Source organism: Trichoplusia ni, chromosome 6 (genome assembly GCF_003590095.1).
Source record: "Trichoplusia ni isolate ovarian cell line Hi5 chromosome 6, tn1, whole genome shotgun sequence".
Lineage (NCBI taxonomy): Eukaryota > Metazoa > Arthropoda > Insecta > Lepidoptera > Noctuidae > Trichoplusia > Trichoplusia ni.
The window spans coordinates 12,731,582-12,754,970 of record NC_039483.1 but is presented as its reverse complement, the minus strand read 5'-3'; the positions used below and the strand labels follow the sequence as shown (position 1 = coordinate 12,754,970).

Here is a 23,389-nt window from a genome sequence, read left to right as displayed (position 1 = left end):
TAATAAATACTTGAAACGTAAGCGTGCAAAATATTTTTTTTGTAAAGTTATGAACATTTCAAAAACTACTGATAAACACATTGAGAATGAAAACAGAGGTGTGTCACTAATCACTCGTGTGTAGTCATTAGCCGATTTATTATAGCAGTGTGTGTGTCGTGTTTATTATGCGGTTAATGGTGGGTTAGGTAGATGATCTAAATGGACTCATTATTTTCCATTAACAATAATGTTTACGTTCAATTGTCCTCTGGAGACTCACGTCCGTTTCGACGTATCGACTGAAGCGATCATTTGTGAAATTGTTTATCTTTCAGTAGCAATGGTAATACAGGAGCAAACAATAACCGCGGAGTGTGACAAATAAGTAAATTATATTATACGGATAGTGTCGTGATTTGCATTGAATGGCGATGAGCCGTCATGTGTCACTCATTAACATATGCGCATATAGTAAAAGTCAGTAACGCTCAGTTCGATAGAGTCAACCTTCAGACCGTAACAACGTTGTTTTCATGTTAGCATCTTGTTCCAACGTAGTGTAAGGTTGGCGTTTGTGTGCACAAGTGTCATCACATAAGTTTTATAACATCTGTAAAAATCTTACCTCGTACAAGTTACAATAAATTTATGTTTTTGTTGGCTGAGAAACTTTGTGTTGTATGACTCATAGTACTGTAAAATTGTAGACTTGTCGTAAAGTCGAGGGAGCGTATTATACGATGTAAGTTAGTGTTAGGTGAAGGAAATTGACCGGAAGGATGAACAGTGATAAAACGTATTTTCACGAGCGCGTCAGTACTGGCCGATGACTATCTATTGGACATAAACTCGGGAATACTGCAACCGAGTCGAACGAATTATCTATATTGGAAATCTTTTGACAATTTTATGAAAGTACTCCAGTGACGTATAATAAAATATGCCAATTCACCTCTACTAAAACACTTTATGGACGACAAAGTCGCGTGAAAATGAATGTCACCATAGCTATTCAAACTAACAAGCTCTTTGTACTTCATAATGGAAAGTGTAGAGTTATTGTTAGTAATCAACCTCATTTACATACATGTGTTTGTTACGATTGCCCGCTATTAAACCAAATACGTACGGACTATTAACTCGTAATAGCAGCGACAAATTTAACAAGTTTTCGGTAATTTTCAATTTGCTTAAAGACCGCGTTTTAAAAAATACTGCACTGTCAAACAATTTGGCTGGAATTGTATTAGCATAAATTAAAACAATAGCCGTGGCGATGGACATTGAGTTTTCAAGGTTATTTTAAGGATGACGGTTTTCAAAGTTTCATTGAATGACACTTGAAAACATCTGTGGCCGGTGTGATGACAAAGGGATTTCAAGCTTGTAACACGATATTTTTACTGACATTAACATTATACATTCATTTGACGATCTATATCAAAGAGGTTTATTTTGTTTGGCAGCGAAATTTAATGAGTGGTATGCTATTTTAAAAATTGAAAAATGTGTAAAATTATTTTAAGACACTTTTAAAATTTATCAATAGTTTTGAGATGAGTCATAGTTATTTTGTCGAAATATTTTATAGTATGATCACACGGTTACTAAAAGAAAAGTTTACCATGTTACCTAAACAACAAACAGTAATTGAAGACTATATTAACATTTTTCTTAACATGTAAAGGGCTCATAAACTAGTCATGACAAAGATGCTGTAGAAGAACAAATCACAAATGTTTATTATTCTAGACAAGCATGAGCCCAGAGAAAACACTTAAACTGATGACTGACGAACTGACAGCATTGAAATGAATAGACAAAGTGGCTCCTTCTTCCAGTCATAATATTAGTCTTGAACCATGTGTAGGTGTATAACAACTGAATATCAGTGATTTTAGGTATGCTATGTATACATAGGTCTTATGATACGTAAAAACAGATACGTTATCGTTTGTTTTGAAGCAACTGTGGTCTGTTTTGATGGCATTCTCAAAGGGGAAACTTTTTTAATATTCTGTATAAGGGGAAAACTAAATGATGGAGTGGAAGATCAGAGCATTCCGTAAATGTTTGTTTGTTTTCTATGCTCTGTTTTAGAGTACCGTATAGTGAGCTGTCGTCTCAAAGACGTAATCTCCCTATTCGTCTATCAATATTTAATTGAGTGTTAAGCCGAAGCAGATTAACGGATTACTGTTTAATTTTGTATATTACTATATAAACACAATCCTTATTAGGACGTTGAGGATTTGAATGTTGTTTTTGTTTATTTCGAAAATTATTGTGGTTTTGACAAATAATTACCATACATATTAATGTAAATATTTTAATTTTGTCATGAGTATTATTTTAGTATACTTTAAATATTCGTAAAGTTAGAATTTTATTTTATCAATGAATTATTTTATTTTCAGCGCGTGCTTACATAAGTAGGTAAGTGAATTTTTTAATTATAGTTTTATGATTTCTTACAGTGTGTACTACGTTTATTGTATATTAATGATAAATACACGTGCTGGGTTTTACTCAAGGTAAATTGTAGGCTTTAGATGAGAGGGCTTAAGTCTAGATGTAAAGAGTGGGCCAAAAGATTATACTAAGAAACAGCTTTGTCACGATAGCGTAAAAAGATGATTCATCTTATACATATTGACTGTAATAAATATTTTAGGCAGATGACGTAATACATGGCATTTAATTCATATTTATTATTCTTTATCTTTGTATTGCATATTGATTGCATTGAACTTATTCCTTAGCAATATAGTGCTAATAATCAAATAATTCTTTACACACTAACGTAGCTTTTTAAAGATAAAAATATTACCATTATCGGTTAAGTTTATTCGGAGATTACCTCCTACAACGACTGAAACTTTACTTCTTTATAACGTAAGCACAAGCTAAAAATTATAGCAGTACCTACCTATCTGGTATTTTCTAAATTATTGTACCAGCAAGGCCTTTATTTCCAATCGTTTACGATACGTTTGCTGCTACGTGCGTCTTATAATGTCTTTCGAAAATATATGTGCAAAAAGCAATAAACGTGTCTATTTCTTATTATTGGCAAAGAATTGGGATTTATAAAATACAAAATAATATTTTTATTGAAAGATCAGAAATCACATTCGATTCGTCGAGAAAGTTTTATTACTTTTGTATAAAGTTAGACTTGGGCTTATAAAAACTTTATTACATCAAAATTCCAATGTTATATGATTCATTGGAAACTATTATTACGATATTATTGCCAAGCAAATTACTTGGTTGTCATAAATATCTATTTGATTCGAAGTCAAATCGATAAAGTAATTTCACAATGATACACAGAATTGCGTTTGAAATGGATTTGTGACAGTTAATTCAGTAATTACATTGTAATTAAGATTCAATGTAAAGAACAATGAAATCTTTATTTTTGTGGAATCATTCGAATTTTGATAGCATATTTAATACACTGAAGTTTAAGCACTTTTTTTTATACATCAAACATTGTCAGCTGTAGCAAGCTATTATATTTACTAGCTGACCCAGCAAACATTGTTTTGCAAATGTGGTGGAAGAAATATTATATCCTACTACTATTATAAAGGCGAAAGTTTGTAAGTATGGATGTATGGATGTTTGTTACTCTTTCACTTAAAAACTACTGAATGGATTTGAATGAAACTTTACCACAATATAGCTTATACATCAGAATAACACATAGGCTACAATTTTTAGGTTTCTAATGTGAGGTCATAAAAAAACACATTTTTTGGGCTTACATTGCAAACGCTGACTGAATCCTACAAGGTAGATAGAAGGCAGGTATAAATTATAACTTATATCTTCTAACCACGCGGACGAAGTCGCGGGCAACAGCTAGTACGAATATAATAAAAAGACTTCGTTTCGGGGGAGTTCAATTTCGTGCACCGTGACACATCAATTTTATATATTAGATAGATACCTATATATATATATATATAAATATTATATACTTAAAGATCAAGATAGAGAGAGTCTTATCTAACTCTTTTTTATTATAAGTTTACGAATTTATATTAGTTTATTTAATGTTATAATAGGAATTAAAGGCCTAGACGACATTCCATCACACTAATATAAACGGGAATGTTACTTTGATGAAAATTGGTATTTAGCTAGCTGCCGACGTAAACCAACACATGGGTTTCTTTTATCCGAGTGCGTTAAAAGAGTATATTGTTTTTGTAGCTAGAAACGACATTCAGGCGAAACCGCGAGCATCATCTAGGATTCAAACAAATGCGAATTGATTGATTTTGGCACTGTGAAATCAGCATGACAAGTGAAAATCGCATTACTTATAAACAGAAGGAATTATCATTATTAGTTATTATCATTAGGTATATGTGATTTCTATTATTATAAAACGCTTGTATTAAATTCTATTGCTTGTCTACTGGCGCAGTAAATTGATTGTCAATGTATTCGTTATGTATTTTGAATGAAACGAGCAGTTAAACGTTTTAAAATTATCATACCGACATGAAATATTGTATATTTTATTAATATTTGTTCCATTCTCGAAATTGTTTTGTTTAGCAAAAACGTTGTTTTTTTGACTACATGTGAACAAAATAAGTAGCAAAGGTCACCTGACGAAGACTTTGTTTTTTTGTTAATGTATAAGTGTAGGTATAATTAACGAAAACGTAAGAAGAAAAATAAAGAATTGTTGAAAAAAGTTTACGTAACAAAGTTCTCTAAACTGGCCAACAACATTTGTACTTACTTGATTGCTTGAAAAATAAATAATAAGTGTAAAAAAGAAAACAATTGAGAGAGAATTGTATTTTTATGACTGATAGAACAATTTTTTTTGCTGAATAAATAATATCTTGTTTCTCTATGAATATTAGGTTAACATTCGCAAAAAATACTTTAACAATTTTCGAGACAAAATGTTTTTTCATGTTATGATAAAACCCTATAGAATTGAATTAATCATTGCTATTCAAGCCGGAAAAATAAGAATAATCGAAGACGATCGCCGGAACCAAGGTCGAACAGCTGTTTTTGTTTAAAATACTGCTGTATAATAACTGACAAACGTATCACACGTAGGTATTCTATGCGAATATATCCAATCATTAATCAGTACATAATCGTTCGACAAAAAAATACGAACACTTCAAGAGTTCAATGTTATACAAGTTAAATAGAAGCTAATATTCGCCAGTCTTGTTTAGACCGTTAGTATGTCTAGGGCGTAACGTTTTCGGCCATTTGCTCAAGAGCCTCACCTATCAATACTAAAATTTACGATGTTAACATTACTAACAATATAAATTTACGATCAATAAGTCATCTACGTACTGTGTTTAAGAAGAGCCAATTGCGTTTGGATATAAATGGCTATTAATCTACAGCCCATCGATCGTAATGCTATTATTATTATTTATCTCAGTTCGGACTAATCTTGTCGATTTACGTTACTGTAACATGATTAACACACGCTATTACACGAAGGCTACTATCTAACGAAATCATTGCTATCAAACTAATCTGCTTAAATGCGATGGAGTATATAAATACATCAATGATTAATTCAGTACAAAATTGAAACGTTGAACCTTCTTGTATTATTACATTAAAATATTTATGTTTGGCAAAGAGCAATCCACTTCAGTTTGTTCTTAATTCTCAAAGACAAGATTATAGGGTAAAAAATTAAACATGAAATTTATGGAGTAATCTTTGACCTACTTACGAGAAAAAAACGAAGATAACTGTGGATGCTAGTCCCCCGAGATCTCCAAACAAAGACGGCAGTTTCAACCACTTATTTAATTAATAGTCCCGATGAAATAACTTAAGCTTTTGATGGCTGCCTCTTAATCACCTGATCTATTGATTGTGTTAAGGGTAGATTCCACAGTGCGGAAATTTCTAATGGTATTCAAAATACACACGGAAACCGATCCACTATTAAGAACCCTTTGGGCGCTAATTTCCGATATCTAGTGCCTTTTGAGTTGTTGGATATTCCTGATTGGTATGTTACGCTAGTCATTAGTCTTATCATTAAGATTCGAGTTATTTCAATGATACTTGTCCACTTCAGTCTTTGTCCGGCAGTTACGCCATATTAGGATTGGCGACTCACAATTGTGTTTCATGGCGATCCTTGTCAATTTCATTTACAAAATTACCAATACATCAAGCAAATGCATTGTGTATTGTTAATTACAACGGTTTTGCAACATACTTATGTTGTTATCGGCTACGTAACATCTCATTAATCTTGATAAGCAGGTGGGATTCAGGCTCATCTCAAGGCCTTCGATCCGATAAGAGGTTATTTAGTTTTCTGGCAAAACTAAATGAAATTTATTCACTTAAGTATCACCTTTATCATATTTATTACCGAGATATTCATCCAATTCCTTAGTCACTTGTTTTCTTCTCCACAGTTAAGGAGTCGTTGCTGTAATTTTTAAACTTCCAGATCCATTACGGAGATCCCTCATTGCTTTTATTAACTTCTCATCAACTTCGGTACTGAGTTCATCCACAGCGGATTAAATGTTAACAGCTTTTTCTGCACAAGCCCTGCTTCGTGTATCGTTAATTAATTAGTTCCAAAGAAGATGTAACTTCTAAAATGGAGCTGTGTTCGTAGAGTATTTACGGATGTTGATTATGTCATACACACCTATCTGTTGGCACTACAAAAATAAATCATGAAAACAAAGCACTGAAATATTTGTTAACAATCCAAACTTGCAACTGGCACTTAAAATAGATAAAGATGTTATTTATTTTCGAGGCGACAAAGTTCGAGCACTAGAACTGGGTTTCGGGGATCGGTGTGAGGGGAGTCGGAGGATTGAGGAAGTCCTAGGTATGTAGTGTGATGGAGTGGTATCACTGTTTGTTTACCTGTGTGCGACACGGTGCGGGGGGAGTGCGGGTGTAGCCCGCGGGGCGGATGGCGCGTGTGGCCGCGCGTGCCAACCGACTGTGACTGCCGCCGCCGCCGCAGCACAGCCACCACCGCTTCGCCCGGCCTGCGCTTATCGCCCGCGCTACCACGATGCACTCGGTGCAATAACGATTTAATTCATATCACTTATCATCAATTACTCGAGTTATTAATATATCAGTAAGTAACTAACTAACTATTAAATCTGCGCATCTCTGATGGAATTTTTCTATGTAAATGATTTGGCGTCACGATCATCAGATTACGATAAAATAAAAATAAATTTCTGAAGTTAAATTTAGAAAGGAAGACGTTACTCAATTTGTTTAAATGTTTTGACTTAAATTAATGGAAGGGATTGGTTTGTATCCGACTTTTAACAGCTGTAGACAGTTTCCGATCAAACAATCTCATTGCAAATCACAGGAAAGAGGGCGTATAGTCGACATTGAGATATGATATTTATCAAAATAATATGGTTTTTGGTAGGCATCATACGTAAAAAGATACTTACACGTTCCCCTCCTATACCTTAGCTGTTTACCATATGGAAAAAGGATAAACCCATGTTGTTCGGTCTCCTAAATAAACTTGTTCGAAATATGTAAGTTATGTAGGCTTTGGTCCTGCGGCCTTTGCATGTATATTTTATTTTATGCCTTTACTGGTATATATAGATAATATTTTTCATGTACAATAATTTACGGATGTTCGGATGTTCCTACATCATAATATGGCTTATGAATCGACGTACCTACTAGGTAATTATGTTATAAAGTCATGATCATTATGAAGATAGTTGCACTATCAACCTAGTTGACAGTGCAATAATTACCAAAATGATTATTTTTTCGCTCTTCTTATAGTTTTTGGATTAGTTCTCATTTCCTTCAATCCATCATACTCTGTCTTTCACGGTGTGAGTTTAGGGTGGCAAGGCTATAACAACCCGAGATTATTGCAAGTCGCAGGCTTGTTAAGTACAACATAAACACCCAAAATTAACAACTTAAATGAACTTCAAAAGTAGAACAAAGAAAATCTTATAAAAAAGTAACTTTCTTTCGTTAATTACATAATGTAGAACAAAGTCTGACTCTTTAAAAACATTTCATCTCTGTTTCACTTACAATTTGTTAAATTATGCATGAAAGAGCTTTGATAGGAAATAATCTTAGCGAACTTTCGGCTTATGAATCATAAAGAGGATTTCTCCGTTCATTTGGATGCTTGTGCCTACTTAGGTAACTTTCACGATGTAAAGGAAAATGAACAACAGACATAACACAATTTTACTTCTTAGTCTACTCGTGGGTGAATGACTGATGATAATTTTGAAGGAATTTAAGATATTTTCCCCATACAATGGATTTCATGAACAATTGTATGGATAGAGTAATAAACTCCAGTTTTGAGATTGCAAATAATTCTAATCTATTGTCAAATTTCGTCTCTATCTCTTCGGTCCCTACTGTGAAGGTTGACAAAGCGTTGTGATTACGCTTAAAATGAGATGAATGACTGATGATTCCCATAATGTTGTGTTGATTGGCCTTCTAGGAGGTAGGGGTAAATATAGTCATCAAGAACCCTGAAATATTCACTTAGAACACGCCAAGAGAAATCCAATATGGGATCCCTTCGCTCAGTGAGCAGAGCGCGATGTGCACGTATGAACGCACACTCGCACACGCTCGCCATCTCTACATATATAAGTATAGATCAATCTGTGAACAGAAATTTAACATCTATAAATCATATTCTTATTCTGGAACTTTTTGAAATAGGAATAAGTTTGGCAATTGTTAGGCAAAAGTTTTTTGTAGTAGGTACCGTCTGAAGTTTTCAGTTTCAGGCCTTTTTCCGTTCCTCAGGTATTTGAAAAAAAATGATGATTGATTTTGACCTTCAATCAATTATTATTTTTATTTTTAAAGTTTCTTTTATTTGTCGTATACAAACTTCTTAGTTAAATCAAGTTCGCAAACCGTCGCGTCTACAGGTTTCAGTGTTTTATTTTAGTCTTCTATTTCCTTTCCATAATGCAGATGTCTTTTGTTTATCATGGAGTGTAATTTCAACCTGAAATCAATCCCTCTTAATTTCACTAATACATCCTCAGATCTTCAACCATATTCAACTTTCTTCAACCAAATACCCAAATACTACGCTGACAGTCTACTTAGTGGTTTAAGTCAAATGTTGAAATATTGAGATGTCAATACCCTTTTAGATTAGAATCTCAGAAATTCTGAGCAAGAATTTCTTAAACTTAAATTAGTATATAGTATGCATACATTTAAATGTCTGTTTAAGAACTACAACAGCAAGAAATAACTGGAGTTGAGCGGTTGTTGAAATACAGAGGAAAAAATATTCAAAATTAAAAATTAAGAAGAATATTGAACATTTACGTCTTTCGTACGCCAAGAACGTAATCAAAGCCAACAAACAAACTCCATTATTTCCTTCCTTTTTTTAAATTGGAACATTTATAGGCACTTACAAATTGTCAAGAGTCCGGTTCCTTTTTCTTTAACTCCAAGGAGAATACGAGGTAAGAAACTTCAAGAATACCCTTTTCAAAGTTACATCTAAAAGAGTATGTTAGCTTTTCTACCTAATTATGTGAAAGAAAAATCGACACTCTCATAATAGTCACTTTCAGAAATAACATTGTCTGTGTATTTTACCAACAAAATCCAGTAAATAAGTTCCTCTAAAATATGTGACAGTTTTGGGCATGTTTGCCTAAATCTTTAGCTCACAATGTTATTACGACTACTTAGTACTCCCATTACGTAACTAACAAACTAATGGAACGTACTATAAATATTATACTTAGGGTTTACTGAAAATTCTAGAAAAACATCTTAAACGTACGAAATATTTGACTGATCATTGGATTGCGGCGCAACGTCGAATATTCAAGCTTCAAACGGGTAGCCCAGATTCCTTTATAAACGACTGATTTATAGCCGATATGGTCCCCAAACCCAAACAACATGAGAAAATACAAAGAATTTCTCCAATACGTTGTATACAAGACGGCGTTAAGGCAGTTTTTCCAATACATTTTCTTCGTTATTGTGGGTGCATTTACGAGACATAAATTGCAAATTCAACCTCGGAACAAATATCGGTAAGGCTGTATAAATTGAAACTTTTAGCTGTCTCTGTAACTGGTTCGTTCAGTCAAAATATTAGTTAAAATTTAAGAAACAACGTCCACGCTTTTTAAATCAAAGCATTGTTATCATTGTGTCGGCAAACAATGTAAATTTTACGAAAATTCTGCACATGTTTTTTGAGTTTTTCTTTCTGCTTTTTATCTTCATTTTTTGGACATTTGTGCGAAAATTTCATTAGCGGTATAGGAGTTTTCAATTCATGTTCCGCAATATGCAAACATTCAATTTGTAAATCTGTTTAGGTTAAAATGTTATTATTCTAATACCGTTTACATTTTATATAATAACGTTTGATTAAATTGTAGATTGTTATTTTAGAGAAGCAGCAACCCGGTTATTTTAATTAACAATTTCGAAACTACACGTATACATGTTTCGAGTTTTATTGTTAATTATTTGGAAACTCTTAACTGTGGAGAATACTGATAAGTTTTGTCAATTGTATGTATCGACTAGCAACTGTAAAAGAAACCTAACGTTAATTAAACGTAAGGTTGTAAAACAATGTTAGCAAAGACAACAGAACCTGAAACAAGGCCGACTTCTAATATTTCTTACAGAACTTTTGATAGTACATGACATTGTTATTATCAGATATAATCCAATAAATTGGCTTAACTTTACCTTACGTTGAAACACAAAAGGTCAACCTCATAGTAATTAGAATCGACTAATAACGTTAGAGAATATTGTTTTTGAGACAAATACAGAGCTATTATATTTGTTATATAATAAAGCTACCAAAATAGTTGAAGATCAAAGTCAAACAAAAACGTTTACGCTTCGCTCTCAACGTAATTAGCACAATCTTGGATTGCGGTTGTCGCGCAAGTTAACGTTTCGAATTTACGGCCAATTTGCGTTGAACACAGGCGCGCATATGAAATAATCTCATAAATGTGGACAAATTTTATTGCCGTCTACAGACGAACAAAGGATATCGCCCTAAAGAAGTTTCAGCAATAACTTTTTAATTCAAATTGTCGCAATGAAAGAACAAATTGTTTTAATGCATACATTACAGTAAAAAGCTCTACATTCATAATATCTAGAGTGTATACCGTATCATTCACATACTATACAAATGATAACGTAGGGATAAGTGAATGAAACCATTATCATTTTTCAGTTTCATTTGGTCTGTATTTCAGCTAAAAACGGAAAAACCATTTTCCTTTGAAAGCTATTTAATTAGGCGATAAATTGAACGTAGTACGTCCCAATGAAGCGATTGAGATAGATAGTCTTCATATGACAACGTTCGGGAGAGAAAAGCGAGTAGAAGCTTCAGAAAAGGTCAAATTCGAGGCATTGGAAATCCATCTAGATTTTACGGTTATGATGAATTTTATTTTAACTAAAACGTTCAAATGTGAAATACACACATTGACAATTTCTTTCAGATTTTGTGACGTACACAACTGGTATTCTTTGATTTATGAGCTATGCAAATAAAATTAAGCTTACCTGAGATGCGACGCGCCTCAGCGTCGTAGGAATTGTAGCCGAGGATTATTACATCACCGTGTGTCACTTACCTGAAAAGAAATTGATAAATTAATAAAGAGCTCCGAATTGAATAAAATGTTACGTCAATTCGAAGACACAAAAATGTATTTCTAAGAAATTCTTCTGTATATATTTTGGTTGTGTGAGATAAGCTGACGCCTGCGGGGTTGAAGATGATTTGAAACTTACATAAACCGCCTTGTATGGTTTTTCTTTACAAAAAAAGTAGGCAAAACGAGTTGGTATTTAACGAGTAAAAACTATCGAAGTTTTTTAGTGATTATATATATACATTACACATGATATTTCATAAGATATTTCTGTATATACTGTCTCGACTTAAGTAGATAGAGCTCAGGCAGTAATCTTCTCGTGATAAACCGAGATTTATAACCCGTCGCAGATGAAGTGTGCTCGTAATAATTCTCGGGACAAATGTTACGGTAATACAACTTATAGAAACGTTTATCGCGCTTTATTAGGTCACCGAAATACCTTTTCGACAAATATTTAAGATTTTTAACTGGTACATGCTTAAAGACAAACATTTTAAGATTATTTTGTTTATCGTAAACTTTTTGAAACTTTATAATAGTTCTGTTCAGAAAGTAACGCTGATGTAACAACATTTCAAAAATGGGTAATTAATAACTACCTATAATTATCTCAGATAACGTTTAAGACGACATTAACCTTCAATAATCGTAAAGGCAGGTCGATGAACACGATCTTGATAAAGCCGACCAGGTGTTTCACATTCAAATCTACACGAAACCCCCTCAAAGTCAGAATCCCTTGACCTATACACTATAAAAGTGACCTACTGACCCAGTTACATTAAACTAACATCAAAATATCTGAAGGCTTTGTACGTAACCCCATGCTGACCGTAGGCTACCAATCTCACTGTACAAACGATTCTTATGTACACATACAAGCAGAATTACTCAGATATTGCTATATCTGTGTTATCTCTTGTTTTACTTCAAATAATGAGAGATTGCATAAATCTTAGTAAACAATTGAATAATATAGATTAAATACAAATGTAAATACTTTTATCATCTACTTACTGGGTTCCCCATAAAACTTTACAACAAGAGGTTGTTTTTCTTTGACATGTGTCAAATAATCGTCACAGCATTTGTAAATATTTTTTGGATTATATTGCTTCCAATTACGAATACAAAAAATGAACGACAGTTTTAAAACTGGCAGCTTGCATGAAGAGCAACGATTTGTCGGACTTTAAATATATCAATGTACAAGAGAAAATACTTTCTTCTTTTTATTTAGATGCCCTTAGGAGTCACTACAGTGAAGACGTCGTTACCTGTTACGCAAAAGTAAACAAAAGTGGGATCGGTAATTTTATGCCATTTGCTACATAAACTTAGCAGTGGGTGTCAGTCGTATAACTTTTAAAATCAAGGAACGAAATGTTATTTATAGATTTCCTTCCACAAATAACTGAACAAAAGCATTCAAACGTAATATTGATACTTCGAGTAGCATTCTAAGGGAGACGGTAAGAATAACAGTTTTTTTGCTTTTAGTAAAAATGCGAATCTCCAATGGTATTTCGAAATTAATAGAAGGGAAAACTCCTACGGTTTATTTTTTTGTTATGGCACAGTTTTTTTTTTAATTTTAGTAATCAAGGTGGTAAATGAATTTTATTATTACCGATTCATGAAGGACGAGAAAATAGGTACAGAGCCTAATAAATGTTCTGTATAAATTAGGTATATGCTAAAATTACATGGTTCAGAATAATAATTTGTTTTGGGTTTGCTCAGCTTAGCGAACCTTACATTAAATGTAGGTCCTGAAAATGTATATTAACATTGGCTTTTCTGCAAATTAGGAATAATTGCCGTAATAAAAATATATTTTTTTAGCTTCTTCTTGGAGTATTGTGGGCAGGTAGGAATAAATTGAATTCAGTAACAATTTTTCTATTGTTTTTAATAAGCAGTAACTTTGATTATACCATAGAGATTATGTGTTTCAGGTATGTTACAGTTGACTGAATCACTCTTAGACTAGCGCCTTACAAGGTTAACGGCAATCAATTCACTCAAATGAGCAATGGAGTGACGAGGCACATAGTTAGACACGTGAAATATCGAAATAAATATTCCATACATTAAAATCATTTCTATTAAAGGTATGACGTTGTATAAATGAGTTTATACGGCCGACCAACAAAACGGAAAAACAAATGAACATCGAAATTAATATCACAAGTCGTCGAAGAGAACATAAATTCGAAAGAATTTCGAAATTAACAAAGAAGCAATATTAAAATTAAAATCAACCAACACATTTGAGAGTCTTTTGATGTTTGAACAAGAAAGGAAGCTTTCAACAGTGAAATGAAATGCACGAGAGTTCCCGAAAATGTTTCCTCCCTTAAGCATTATAATAAATCGCTTTCGTTTCCCAGATTCTGAAGTGTCTGGCTCTCTTACGCTCGATTGCGCAATGATTGCATGGCAAAACTTCTTGTAGCGTCATCATGGTTTAGTAATGATAAAAAATATAGTGCCTAGGTGCCTACAGTTAGTAACGAGACTAGATTACTGATATATTTATATAAGTAGAAGAACAGAATGTGAGTATATTAAGTATTATACCTAAAAACGCAAAATAACTTCAACAAGGAAATCTAAAGAAAACTTACTGTAAAATGTAGAAAACACTGAAAATTATTGTAGTTTGTAAACAAAATTTGCTCATCAAATATCATTGATGGTCTTACCGATAAACAGAAAAGTACCATCGGAATTCCAAAATCCATTTTCATTATCCAATCCTAAAATCGTCGAAGATAGAATCGCCTATTGTGTTGACCTTTTTTAAAAATAAATTGATCCGAAGACCCCCTTGTGACCTTTTACACCTCATTTGTTTATTTTTAGATTAATCAATTAGAGTAAATTTTAATGGTGCTTAATCTGTCTGTAGTAAAATCGAAAGATTTAATATGTCATTGCAAACTATATACGTGTCATTATGACGTAGGTAGGTATCAATGAATCAAAAGATTGTTCGTGTAAATTTTATCGTACAATGTCCGAAGTTAATCAAATAATATGAAACAAACATTGATTGCGTATGTCGATACACACGAGCAATTATGTTGCGCTATCATGGTTTATTAATTTAAAACATAATATGTACTACTGTGATAAGAAACCGAAATCAGTTAGCGGAATGAATTTGCTCGAAGATGGACTTGCAGTAGTATTTTACTATAAAAGTATTTAAGCAAAGAAGAACTGCATTTTTGGTCGTTGAACTTTCTCTAGCAATCCTACTGGGATTGCACTATTTATGCAGAGGATGAGAGATAAAACTACACTTTTTATTGTCCCAACCAAAGTAAAAAGTGAAGTACATCTCGTTGCGTCTAATCTAGTAGTAAGTAGTACCAAGTACCAAACATACAAGGTCTGCAGCGTGGCTTTAAACTAATTATATAGCAAGTTGCGCCGGCTGAGAGGATCCATAGAAGGGCTCGGATTGCGGCCGAAGGTTGCCCGGGATGGAACTTAATCCAGTTGAAACAATTTAAACGCTGCACCTGTCTACATATAACAAGATTAAAATATATGTATCTTAGCTATACTGAAAGGTGAATATTGCTATCAAAAATTGACGCGTGACAGTAGTTGCATTTAGTTGTTGATGAAGATTTATTATCAGTCAATAAATAAAATGCGAAAAACTTTAACTTTGTCTAGAAAGTTTGGAGAAGAAACACTTTAATAGAAATCAACACATTCGTAAAATCCAAAAGATTTAATGTTACTAAAGCTTTAAAAGAGTTTCTAAACAAACAAACATAGGTACAAAGACGGTAAAGACTTAGCAGAGCTTTCTGTGCTAAAGGTCGCTCGCTCTCCACAGTTCACAGTTTACACTACAAGTGTTTGTACGGCCTATTTCTTATGCCTATTTGTTGTGAGGCTAAAGCTACCTTAAAGGTAAAGTAACTGAACTATTATCACCCTTCAATGTTCCATTTAACGACACTCAGGACGAGTAATGGGTAGTTTGTTCTCCCACATAGGTACATTTAATTATTTATTCATGAGTAAAGAGGCACAGTGTACAAATTAGTTGGTATAGTAAGTTGTTATACCGTACGAAATATAATATTTTTATAGGGAATATAAACAATCTGTGGAACGTCGAGTTCATGTAGTTAGGGTAGTTAGCAGTTTAAAGTTATAGTCGTTAGAGTGGGAGTCAGGTCGGAGCTTAACGTAAAACTCGTCCCGGTATCAACTTAGTTAGCTGTGTCTATGAATCTCGATAGTGTGAACTAGTTTACTAAACTTTAATTGTGTTATTGTCAATCTTAAACTTGACTGTTGTAGGAGAAGGAACGCCTCACTGAGTAAGGAGCTACGCGTCGGCTATGACGAAGTTCTGTCAATGAGTGGGTACCAAGTAGTCTGTGAGTAAACGATCTATGTAAATTTGAACGTACAAATGCACTGTTTGTTCTATTAAACCTCAAAACTATTTGAACTGTGATGAAACTCATTCTCGCATCAAGCAAAAATCAAATTCGAAAAAAAAGTATTGATGGATAAAAAATGGCGTTTATAGCTCTAATAATCTTTAATAATAATATCAGTAAAATACTCCAAGTTAATAGTTATCCATTATATTTCCTCTAATACAACCTTTCGTCAGTTAAAAGGTTGTTAGAATCTGGTACATTGTACCATAAATTGCCTGTATTGTAAAGAACCAATTTCATCAGTGTAGTGCTTAAAGAGTCAGAAACCAATTTTCTGGATAATATAGTAAAGCCTACGTACTATGAACAGATTATTTTTACGGGCGGAAAATTTTAAATGAAATTAGTGGAAGAAAGGTGATGATGCACTAGAGGATTCACTCGTAACAGAACATAGAGCCGCTCGCTGTAATGCTCCGATTTTTTTCCCTGTCACAAAACGAACACCAACACCGAAAGTTTGCACGAGCGCGGACGATGCTTTGTGCGTTGTGCAACGTTCTTTATTTCCACAAAAACAATGAAATTTTATAGATAAAGATTCGACAATCATAGCGCCGAACATTACACTTCAAGAGAAGACCCTGTGTACCACCACCATAAGGTAATTTTGTTAACTTGCAATATTTGAATTTCACGTTCACTTGCGTTTTCACTGGTAAATTACAAAAACTACAGTTTGCACTGGAAGCGGTGCTTGGGGCTGGGATTTCCTGGATTATAATGAAAATTGCAGTAGCTTTAATAGGAATTTCAAGCATTAATGTGGGAACTGCAGTTACGAGGATAATTAAAACTCGACCATAGAGGAGGCAAAACCTAAGTGCTGTTGCTGTAACTATTTGATTATAACAATCTGTGATTTTTTAGCAGTAACTTTCGTGAGCATGGTTAATTATTAAATGATGTTTGCATCATTTAATATAGGTTTACAGTCTACGACCCCGCTTTAGCTCATGATTAAGGACTCCGGTTGAATTCGAAACTAGACTTGAAATCTCGATAAATGTGTGTGAGTGACCTTTGCGTCATTGAATTATCTGAATAACAATTTTGTGAAGCCAATAACTAAAAAAAAGTAGGTATTTCTAATGTAAGGCATAAATAAATGAATTGCGGAAGGGATCTCCTGAGTTATTTTAAATGCACGGAGTGTTTAATCGTGATCTAACGCGAATGTGACGACGTCGTAGGTTTTACTATCTGTCTATGACTTCAATCATAATTTACACTATTTATTTTATGCTAGGATAAACGAGAGATTAATCAAATCAAGTATTGATTTAACATTAGCCTACTAATGCTTGAACCTTGCGTTGATTGATGTATGCAATCAAGCAAAATACTGTTCCATTATTATTATCATCTAACAAGACGGACATTATACGTACGTAGGTATTAACAGTTCAGTTTTAAATAAGTAAGTAACGGAGTACTACGGCAAAAACAAAATATAAACCTTCTATTCTATTCGAAGTTTAAAACCCGTTTAAACGGAATGGTGTGTGTGTTTTCAAATCTTGGTTTTTATTTAAATATCATGACAGCTATTGCTAACCTAGTTTAAGCCTTATTTAACACATGACATTTTACAAACCTTTATTTACCGTTGACTTTAAAGGGGAATCTTGACCTTTGTAAATGTTGAAGATAATTCCAATTTTGTTCCGATTCATTTCCTGGTACCGTTTATTTTTGTATTGATAAAGCTATTGTTGCTTCCTATAATAAAAGGGTTAAAGATTAAAAGGGCTTGGCGAACGAATAAGTCGATTACTGCGCACTCAACAGATTATTGTTAAATCATTTTACGGTAGAATTTTGTTGATTAAGAATTAATTGAACCATCGTTTATACAACAGAGATCGTATTCTGAAATCTGAGTTTGACGTCTCGTCTTTTAACAGGATATTACTTAACGAAAGCTGTCATTATCCAATTGAGATTTAGTTAGTAAAGAGGTTTAAATTGGCTAGATTCAGAATTTCTCTTATTTCATATTACACTTAATCATACCTATTACAAAAAGAATAACAACGAAGGAACGAACAAAGCTAAATGCGCTTTCAAGTCTGGGGATATATTTGCCTATTTACAGTCGAATACATTTAAGTAACTCTAACAGACAATGGATTAACACTAAAGATTTGAAGTCCTCGCGTATTCCATTCATCAAATACAGTTTCTTAATCGCTATTCGCTACTGAAGAGTAAAGTGGGCTGCCGAGAGAGCTGTCTCTATAAAACAACTGACAGTCTTCGCACTACAAATTTAGTCTCTATAAATAATGAATCAACATAAATGGTTTCATCTCAGGGGTGTTGACGGTTCGTAATTCGGTTCGTGTTTAAATTTCCGCACGATTCCCTAAGGATACAAGCACGAGTGTTTACGTCCGACGCATGATTAATTAATAAAACTTAAACGAAAACAGTTCGACTGATAGTGTTGATAATAACTCGGTGTGAGTCTGCAGGTTTCGGTAGTAATTAATGCATACGCGTCCTCTTAAGATGTCGAACAAAATTAGCATCGACACTTAACCACTTTAGAAATTGGTATTAGTCTTTCACAATATAACTCATTTATTATTTACTACACAAAAGTATGTTTTCTAAATTCTGTATTATTACAAAGCCTTAAAACAATGAAGTCGACGGTCAAATAAAAATGTTGATAAGTCCCTTTAAATGTCACAACTTTTTGTTTATCTCCGAGAAAATTTATATCCCATTTTAATTAGTCTAAATACCCCGTCCACTCAGCTTCGCTTGCAAAAGTTCAGTTTTGATCAGGAAATTCTTAATTTATGTCTAGACATTAGAATATAAAACAGGAACGGGATTAGCTCTCCCCGGGGCCAGCTATAATCCGGGATTGGACCGGCCTGCCTCAGACAGCCTTATCTCGAAATCCGCCCCTCTTACATCACCACTTCAGTTTTAACTAATTTGTTGGGAAATACCTTTTAAATACACAAAGTAAGCTCGTTTTAATATTACAAGATATTAATATCTTAGAATTAATTTACATCAGCGTGTTGCTTCAATTTAACTTCAACGGTGTTTGAAATTTTCTTATGAATATGTGAAATCGTAAGTAATTGTGAATGTTTAAAGGGGTCTTCTAGGAACATATTTACTCTATTTAAAGATTTCATAATACACAAAAATGTTAGTAATATACACATATTAGACATTGTATTTTATTCTACAGTCAAATCTGCATCAGGTCCCCTCCTAATTTTGCGGAAACAAAATTTGCATAACACACATAGTCTATAAACACGCCCTCGCACACATCCATACATCTGAAAATCGTGCAGCGGTCAGCTGTCAATACACCGCAGACACTGGCCGTTTCAATATTCAAACTGGAATTGATATCTACGAAAATATTAATATTACCGTCATAATTTTAGTACTGGAATGAGGAAAGATATGTAAAGCATCGTTGCAGAAATCCCGTATTACGTAAGTGATGAGATTTGGGAGGATGTATTATAATAATGTTTGATAGCATGGTATGTAAAGAAATCCATCAAGTGGATTTTTTTATTTTGCCGTAAAACAGGTTTGGGTTTTATTAAAGAGGTGGATTTTATGACTATTTTTATTTAGCACTTCAGTGCAAATTGAAGCGGTTAGTAACCAGTCAAGTGTTGTTATAATGTTATGCTGTAACTTTTTTTTTCAATTTTGAAATAGTTCATGCATTGCAAATAGCTGCTGCCTACTCAAGAATGTTCTTTTTTTTTTGTTTTTATCTTGTTAGCGGCTTGGAAGTCAATTTAAATTGCGAACCAGTTACACGTTTTGGAATGCGTCCCAAAAGAGTTTGACCTGTTAAAAGAAAATCAACATAATTTTTCTTTATCAACTGTCAAGTCTTTTTATTATGCTTTAGTTAATGTACATGTTGTCAATTAGAAACGAAGTCGTGAAGTCAGGACTTCGGAAAATTTCCCGTAAACTTCAAAGCAGGTTTTCTTTGACAGTTTTTCTTGTTCTGATAAGGGCAAAAATATGTGCTAATATTTTATTATAAATCTGACAAACTAAAATGTTTTAACCTTTTTCACCCACTCTTCTTCCTTATTGACCTTCTTTGTATAAGACAATGATGTCGCTTACCATTGCTATAACTTACACATAATGAGATTCAGATAATCTTGGGATTAGTTGCCAAATGATATTAGCTATCATAAATATTACGGCGCGAATCTCATCTGTCTCGTCTCACGGTCTCGTCAACGCATCATTAATGTTGATTGTCAGTTTATTTACTTAAGTATATACCATGTTATGATTTAATTAATGTTTGAGATAATTTATGGTTATTTGATTAATAGAGGCTTGTTTGCGCAGATTTAGGTAGAAATCAAAACTTGTCCGATAGAAAAATCGTATTAGGAATTTGAAAATTATGGGAAATAATGTGTAAGTTTAATATTGAAACATGAGTTGGGAAAGAATTCACGTTTTTCTTCTTATGATGATCTTGATTAAAGAAGTTCCAAAATAAATTTATTTGGAAAATGAATTTGAATACGAGTTACATTAATGATGCGTTTCAATTTCGTTATCATAATCTTGTACCAACCTACAGCCGGGAGCAGATCTGTAAAGCGGTAACAGACATACATAAATTGTACGTTAATGAGTTTATCGTATCTTCTAAGCTCTCTTTGTAATTCGGCAAGAACAATATTCAAAGCGGTATAAGATTATTTTTTTGTTATTTATTTATACATTATCTTTAGGATTTAAGTGAAAAAATATTTCGTTTTGACAAAGTCACTTTTATTTAAATAAAAATTAAATTAGATATTGTTACTCATTTTAAAAATAAACAACCTTTTTTCATTTTCTTTTGTAGGTCCATCATAAAATAAAAAACTCAACAAGTGTTGACTTCCCGCTTTCTCTCAACGCTTCTCTTAAGAACATGTGTTCAATACGCGAAGGGTATGCGGTACGCAGTGTCTCCGTCTATATCCGTAAGGGCAGACTGCCAACAGCCCGGGGCAGTAGCTCATCGCCCGTCACCTGAACAAGTTGAGCGTGGCTGGTGACGAATCATGGAAACACTTCAGGTATTCACAGCTTGAGCGCAGCCAATGACTCAACTCTAATACTTTTACTGGTATTTCACCGTCTTTTGTTTATTACTATTAGCTCATCATATATTTGTATACGTTTTTGTGACCCAGTTAATGTATATATGCATATCGTAACCCATGGAATGGTGAGAAGTTTGCCGGGACTGACTAAACCACCAGAGTGGTTTTCCATAAGCTGTAACCAGGGAACAAACTTACTGTCACGTATGTGTAATTCTACTTCAAATATAGGTAAATAATTGCGCTAGCTTAACCAAAAAAGTAAGTATCCAAAAATAGAATCACCAGGCATAAATCATTGGTGAATTGTCCATAAAACAAAAAATATAATGCCAGAATCCCATTCGAATAACGCAGTAATCCTTTAATCCTATTCGACAGATCCGCTGGGCCTAAAGTAGACAGAATAATACGAACAACAGGCAGATATTTCACTGTTTATTTTTTAAACAAAATGTAAAATTAAAGTACAATAAATTTGTATTGAACTAAATGATACGTTCACCCGCTTATTTGTGGTGTTTTTCGGATAGGTGTATATAACCGCTATGGCTTCAAAAAGTTAGATGTTGTCCCTACTAGTTCCTACTAATATTATAATTGCGAAAGTAACTCTGTCTGACTGACTGTCTGTTACGCTAAACCACTGAACTGATTTTAATAAAATTTGGTACAGAGATAGAGTAGACCTTGAGAAAGAACATAGGATAGTTATTATCCCGGACTTTTCAAGAGTTCTCTTGGAAACGTGATGTAATAGACCTCGACGCGGGCGAAACCGCTGGCGAAAAGCTAGTTTCTAATAAACGATAGTCTCTTTTACGTGTGAAGTCAATTTCTCCGAACGCTTCTGAATATATTCTATGAAACATATTCTACTATAAATCGACTAGTTCCCGTATATTCCATTTGTTGGTAGACAGCCAGCTGATTGGGAGCCTTTTCCAACAAAACCTAAAAAGGTTTGCAAAATAAACAGGCTCTTTGTATTCTGAATGAAAAACATTGGAGTTTTTATGGAGAGCAATAGATCGATCAAGAAACAAAAGAAATATGTGCATATGTTTAGGATATTCCCAATATTGAATTAGGAATATAAATAAGGTGTTTTATTACATTCAAATATTTAGTTATTTTATTCTGCTGAAACATAATATGTGTACAATGGCCGGATTAATTCCTGGGGGATTCTTTATCAGTCGACTAAGATAGGTGTAGTTTAATTAAGAAATATTCAGTTTCAATTTAATTATGTTCTACTACTTACTACCAATTATGTGTACTACAGTAGAGTAATATACCTATATAGTATAGAGTAGAGAGTAGTTATATACTACTACTGTGCTATTACTACAAAACAAAACTCTTATAAAAAATCAAGTTTTCAATCTTAAATCTAAATTATGTGTATAAAGGAACAATTCCATTACAAACTTAATACAAAAGTCCAACAATATAAACATTCTGAATAGTTCTTTTTCTTGCGGCTAATTACCGGTTTATTTGAGAAGGAAAAGTTTAATACACAAAAGTAAAATCTTGAACAAATAGTCATCGGAGGTAGAAACAAATTAAACAGCTACCACCCTGTTTTCACCTTTAAGAATATGGAATTAAGGCACAAATTGTATTGTATTCATAAAATGCTTTTTAATTTAATCTGAGAATGTAGCGCTCTCGTGTTGTATTTCAGATACAATTATTTCAGTATGCCTGCTGCATACTGAAATAATAAAATAATTTGCATTTCTTTAGTCTTTTTGTACGGAACCGCCAGCGACAGTCCGGTTTGCAGTTGAATGAAAGAGATTTAAAGTAATCATTTCAAATTCACCAGTCATTAGGCTGTCTAAAATTTTTTACCATAAAAACAGATTAAACGACAAAGCAGAGCTTTTAATCAGAAACCTAGTTAGCAATATTTAATTAGTCACGAGCATGAAAACGCTGAAACCCAAGAGAATAATAAACATTCACAATATCAGTGAAATAGTTGCATTGTCATGTATTAGTCGTACGCTGTTAACATAATCTGTTTAATATACACAAGAGAATCACTTAATTTAATCTATCTGCACAAGGATTAGTA

At 33.2% G+C, this 23,389-nt stretch overlaps 2 protein-coding genes across 9 annotated transcripts in view; both read right to left on the bottom strand.

The window, feature by feature from the left end:
- Window positions 1-23,389, bottom strand: part of LOC113495472 (carbohydrate sulfotransferase 11-like) — a 602,728-nt gene that overhangs the window by 296,059 nt on the left and 283,280 nt on the right. The gene's annotated exons all lie outside the window — the stretch shown is intronic.
- LOC113495462 (cAMP-specific 3',5'-cyclic phosphodiesterase) overlaps window positions 1-23,389 on the bottom strand; it is a 301,983-nt gene that overhangs the window by 143,415 nt on the left and 135,179 nt on the right. The window lies entirely within an intron of this gene.